General features: G+C 41.9%; 1 protein-coding gene across 2 annotated transcripts in view; it reads right to left on the bottom strand.

Annotated features, from left to right (window-relative positions):
* The window catches only part of kcnj14 (potassium inwardly rectifying channel subfamily J member 14), a 24,949-nt gene extending 23,718 nt beyond the window's left edge, over window positions 1-1,231 (bottom strand). Inside the window, exon 1 of one of the 2 annotated variants that reach the window (XM_031576088.2) lies at window positions 1,004-1,231. The gene's annotated coding sequence lies outside the window, so the exon portion shown is untranslated. The remainder of the gene's footprint in view (window positions 1-1,003) is intronic. The other variant, XM_012841985.3, reaches the window with a different exon arrangement.
* Between the last annotated feature and the right edge of the window lie 5,013 nt (window positions 1,232-6,244).

Raw genomic sequence — 6,244 nt, forward strand, 5'->3', positions numbered from 1 at the left:
GATGCCCCCACCCCACACACACACACACTTTCCAATGAGTGATAAACAAACTGTCTCATTCAGTAACAATCTTTCTTACAAACAATCTGAATTGTAACAGTAAGACCACTATAAAGAAAATATGCAAACCTGCTGTTTTGTGATAAGTGGCAAAACTGAATCGTTTTAGCAAAACAGGCATAACTAAAAATGGGAAAGTGGATTTTTTTACCAAATTAATTTCTTACAGTAAGGCACGATCATGAAGAACACACTGAGGCCATTTTGTCCAGCGGACAGTGGCCAATAAAGCGTTGTTACACGTGTCCGCAGTTATGTCAATGTCACGTCCCTTTCAAACCTGATTAACATTTGTAAAATGTCTGGTGATAGTGTGGGCGCAGGGTCTACGAGTTTGGGTGTCACATAAAACAGAGCCCACTTGAGTTTAGTTTCAGCTGACCTCTTCAGCTTCCGAAGATGCCCTGTTTATCGAAATGCGCTCCTGGTTATCAGCTCTTTACACTCAGCTATGGCACTTGAACATCACCTTGACCTGAACACCATGCCATCCTGCATAGGCACAATGTTACAGAGAGTATTATAAATAGAAGAAGGACAATACATCTACTTCATTAGACTAGGAAACTAGGAAATATAGCAAAAAAACGCATGGCCAAATCAATAATATCCACCCATAAAATTCCATCCATAAAATATCCATCTGTCTCGACGTGAATTTCAGCTTTTGTCCCGAACGAGAGTCCCATTTTTCTATTAATTGATATAAAAACACGAATTTACTCAACTATCCCATGTTAGGTGCACACAGCTCACCAATTGGTGTGGCTGTAGCTCAGACAAATATACTACTTTTGCAATCGCACCATTGTAACTTCAACAACACAGACACTCAAGTTACTTACAACCTCCAAAGCATAGCCTCAGCATCATCAAGCAATAAAGCGAAATCATTTCCACAACTTTGCATCGTTGTAAGTTGATAATTAAAATAAAAACTCACTCGCTATTTTGGGTCCAATGTTTGATGGTACAATTTGTGTGATTCCAACTTAACAGTTCAGTTTACATTTCAGTTACATTTGTAGTTTTTCCGCAGAATGAAAGTTTTGGTGGGAGGCTCGCGCAGTTGTCCTTCAAACGCACTGTTCTCGTGAGGGCGCTCGAACTACATATTAACCTCGCGGCCATCTAGTGGCACGTTCGTGCGCGCCCTGCCTCCATCCCAACCTCCCGAGGTATTTCTGTCTGTCTCGTATTTCCCCCTCTGAGTCGAACACAGACGATTCGAGAGAATTTAATACGGACTGTAAAACAATCTGGTTTCCTTCATGAAAGCTTTAGAAGTTTAACTGTTTTCTTGATAAACTACTCCGCTCATTAGGCAACTATTTAATTGACCTGTTTGTCTCACATGGCCGTTGAAAATGTTACTTTAATGTGTGCTTGTGTTAAAATAACACAAAGCTACATTTGCCACACAAAATGCAGTCCAATCCACGTAATGACTGTACGCGAGGTCATATTGCCCATCACCCACTGGCACAGTGATGAGCAGGAAATAATCAAGATTTTAAACTGGTGGTTTTAACGAACAGTCACATAAAATTAACTTACAGTGGCTTATGTCAGCTAATGTAATACAGCAACTATATTAGGAATTGATAAGTAAAACGACTAAAAGTGTGTTTTTGTCACAGATTATGGCTATAAATGGTAAACTCTTCAGATCTATGATATACCAATATAACAAGCAACAATGACAAGTACCATAATGTTATACTCTGTAAACCAGGCATTGGTCAGGTGGGGTATGACTCGAATCCCAAAAGAAATGTAATAATGGGATTTCAAAGTATCGTGGGGTGTCGCGCTTCAGACTTGGCACTGCCACTACATCCACCACGGCCTCAAAGGGCATCACTGGCAAACCCATTAACACACATTAATTACCGGATTAAATACGTGTTCAAACATTTCTGATGAATTAAACATAGTAGGTACAGGAGGCAAAGCTCAAATGCCATTGGTGCAACCAGCTGTCAGTTGTGTTTTTGCTTGCGTATGGTTGGGAAAAAAATGTTGATTGATCAATGGAAAATTCTCTGTGGGCATGGTAATGAAGAGAGAGGGAGAAAGAGAGAGAGAGAGAGAGAAAGAGAGAGAGAGAGAGAGAAAGAGAGAGAGGTTTGAATGTCATCTGGTCTTCCATAGCGCCCTCGGCCATGCATGTGGCTCATAGCCTCATGGGAAAGAACATGAGGTCTGTAATATTACAGCTCCATAACAATATAAAGCTCTGACGCATTGGAGCTCCACTGACAGACGACCTGAGCTTATTATCTAAAATCCCCGACAAGATCACTTCTGATGCGTATTTTTAACTGTCATTTTCATTTCAAGTCAGCTGAATTTTATTCTTTTTCATTCTGACCTCATGCGTCTTGTTTTTCTCTGTAGGTAAATATTCATAAATACGACTCAAGTGCATTACAGAATCATACCAACAGAGGGCAGAAGACGTTCATTTTTGGTAACTGTCAACCAAAAGTTAACGCCACAGATTAATTTGTCATTGTACACATTTTAAATAAGGATGATGTTTGCTTCTTCAATAAGACAACAAATGATTTAGAGACACAGAAAATGTTCCATGGTGTTTGTGCTGTATCTAAGATGACCTTCCTATGCAGTCATGCTTGCGAGCTGAGACACGGAATATAACACAATTACTTACTTTCGAAGTACTATAGAGAAAGTCTAGATTCAGTTTCATGGTATAAGCTAAATGTTTTACATGTGTTTGATGTATTTGTTTTGACATTTGATCACAAACACGTCTGCATCACTAACATGTATTTAGTCATTTGCAAGGCAGTGAATCACAACTGGCTGGGTATAAACACACGGACATCTTAAAGCGTTGTGTCTGATATCCGGTGCAGTTTGTTTGTGCTTCCTTTGGTCTGTCACAGAGTGAACCTCGCACCGGAATGCTGGCGTACCATTGCAGGCTTTCTCACAAATCAGGAAGCGCGCTCCATTTTTTGCCATGCTGTAAGCATGTGCTGCATTGCACCCTGCTGGGCTTCACAGAGCCCTGGCATGACAAGGACATACCAGGGCCACGTCAGTGCTAGAAGAAGGCTAGTTTAGGGCCACGTCAGGGGCCACATCTTGGCCAAATCCAGACCAAAAACAGCAGGAACATAGGCTCCAGCTTCACAGCTGACTGGATAGCATCTTGCATCGGTCTATTCCAAGAAGGGGTTCCAGATACAGCTAAGCGTTGTGAGACTTCAAAGACATCCTCTTGAGAGGCCTTGAGCCAGATGGGACATCCTCTTTAAAAAAAAAAAAGAGGACATGTTATTGGACATGGTAGACATACAGATAGTACAGTGTCTGCCAGACTTGGATTACAATTAAAAACAATGAAAAACTAAAATAATAAAGCATTTTTAAATCTTAAAATGAGTACTGACATTTGTTGTGAGATTTCTAGCTGAAGCTAGAAGTCTCTGAGCCAAGTCTACAAACAGGCCAAACATGGAGGCAGTGGAGCTTAGATGTGTCTGTTGATCTTAGGAACTTGGTGCCAATAGAAAGAAAGAAGATGTTTTACAGTGGGAGCATAGTAAGATTCTCTGATGTATTTTCAGTTTCATGAAACAATCCACCATATTGATTGACATGCCTTCAGAGGTATTGAGTTGTTAAAACAGATCGAACAACCAGTTCAGAACAAACAATGCACTCAAACAAAGGATGACATGGCAGACACATGTTCACTTAACACAGCAATGACTCACGACATAGGGTGGATGTGCATCATCAGAATGGATACGAGCTGAAGTCGTATTTGTAAGAGGAGATGTCCTTACTCCTCTTAAGGAACTCCACAAAGGAGCTGATGTTGTGTTTCCCAGACAACACTTAAGAGGTGAGGCTACTCCTACCAGAGATCTCCACAGAGTTGAGGTTTACTCCTACCAGAGATCTCCACAGAGTTGAGGTTTACGCCCCACAGAGGAGTGAGGAGATTACTCCTTACAAACAAGACAAGGTTGCATTCCCAGGGAACACTAAAAGATTAGGTTACCACTACCAGGGAACACTACTTAAAGGTGAAGAACGCGTTTCTAATCTTGTCCAGTTTTTGTCAAATTCAACATTCAGTCTTTAAAACAAACTTGACAACACTGGCAGCAGAGCACACGTGGTAAACATAGAGGTTTTCACATACCTTTCCATACATGTGCATCCAAGTCTTCACTATTAGTGTGTTAGAATAGCTTTGGTCATCGCTTTTCTAAATAGTCTGTTAGTGGAACTAAAATTGGTTTGGTGGACACCAAGGGTCTGTGCCCTGATGAAATTGTTATAACTATAGTTAATGTATTTAGCAGACGCGTTTGTCCAAAGCGAAATAATGACATGCTCCACAGGGAAGACATCTGCAATGCACAGCGGGACTTTGGGACCTGGTTCAAGAGGCCAAGGTATAGACAGCTACCAGTTATGTGTACAGGAGAGTTAGTTTGACGTCTAAACTAGATTTAGGCCTTTACCCACACAGAGGTAGAGTCCAGTGTATCACATTACCCATGACAGCTACCAGTTATGTGTACAGGAGAGTTAGTTTGATGTCTAAACTATAGGTTTAGGCCTTTACCCACACAGAGGTAGAGTCCAGTGTATCACATTACTCATGTCAGAGAGGGGAACCACCATGAGGAAGCTGATTGAGAGAGGATCAATCCCCTAGTTAAGGCCGTCCTGTTGGACGTCTCTGAGAGAGCTGTATTGGAGGAGTTCCTGAAAGTGACGCCCATATAAACTTCCCCATGAGTGAAATGATGAATCAATAACTCATCTTGAACTGGGCTAATCAGCCGACAGAGGGGGAAAACAACACAGCCGTTTGTTACACACAGAAAATGTCCGCCCATTTAATTAAATCTGAAGGTGGGCTGTTTGTCAACAGAGCGTCAAACACAAGCAAGAATTAATTAACATAATGCAGGGGGGGCTCAAGGACGCCTGGTGCTTCAAAGAGGCCGTTGGAGTCGATGTTATTGCCTCTGGTTTCTGATCGGTTGGGTTAAAGACCTCCTTATGAGGAGGGGACCACCAGCATACATGTGTTGTTGAAGAAGCTGTGCTGATTCAGCACATCAGTTAAATGGCTCTCTGTCCAGTGACCTTAAATCTCATCTGTGTGGAGATGGAAGGAAAGTGAGTTTTGGTTCAAATAGATACCGTTAAAACTATTATATATGATATTCAAATGTACTGTATGCTTACTCCATCCTATATAAACCAATGACTGCATTAAGACTCTACAGTCAATTACTTAAACTGTCCTGTGCGCTAACTGTTCATGAGGAAACTGAAATTCCATTCACATGGGTGCATGTAAACCGCCAGCTGTTCATGAGCAAACTGTACCTGCATTCAAATGAACGTGTTTAACAGAAACAGAATACGCTAACTTTACCTCTCAGACACTTTCTGTTGGTTTGTGCCTTCATTCTTTGGCTCATGTTTTCTGTCTTCCAGTAAGTTTACGAGTGACTTCATTAAGTGAAAAGGATGTTCTAGACAAATAGGGGCTGGAAGACTACTGGACAGGCCATAGCTCATTTCTGTTTCATTAAAGATGTTATTGACGGATGACACTGGATTGATTGCATAAGGAGTCCTAACCACCAAGGGGGACTGTGGGTGGATTTGAAGCTCTGGGCATCTCAGTATCTCTCCCTATTGAACAGTGCGACCTGCATCTGCTCTAGTCTAGATCATGGCAGGACTTCCGAATGGCAGAGGTTTTCTAGGTAGTTTTTTCTTCTCTCTGTCTTTATCTCAATGCAGACAGTCGAAAGACACATTTCCAGCTTCTACTCGTGTCACTGTCATTCCCTCCCCATCAGACTGCACCATATCTCCACTTCCTCGTGTGGGTGATGATTCTGCCTTTCTCTCTCAGCAAGGTTTCATAGTGACCAGTCTCCCGTTCTCTCGTTTTTTTAAAAATATTATTTTACTTTACAGTGATCATATGGCTGCCAGCCACTGTGGGTAGGCTCTCTCTCTCTCTCTCTTTTCCTCCCTCTCTCTCCTTTGCCTATTTTGGCATGCGTGTGCCAGGTATTTGTTCACATTCCACACACCCTGCGGTGATAGGTATGTTCCCCTCCCGTCCCCGCTCCGCTTTACGGCCTGTCTCTGTCCATCTCGTGTC

The sequence above is a fragment of the Clupea harengus genome, chromosome 11, assembly GCF_900700415.2.
Source record: "Clupea harengus chromosome 11, Ch_v2.0.2, whole genome shotgun sequence".
Classification (NCBI taxonomy): domain Eukaryota; kingdom Metazoa; phylum Chordata; class Actinopteri; order Clupeiformes; family Clupeidae; genus Clupea; species Clupea harengus.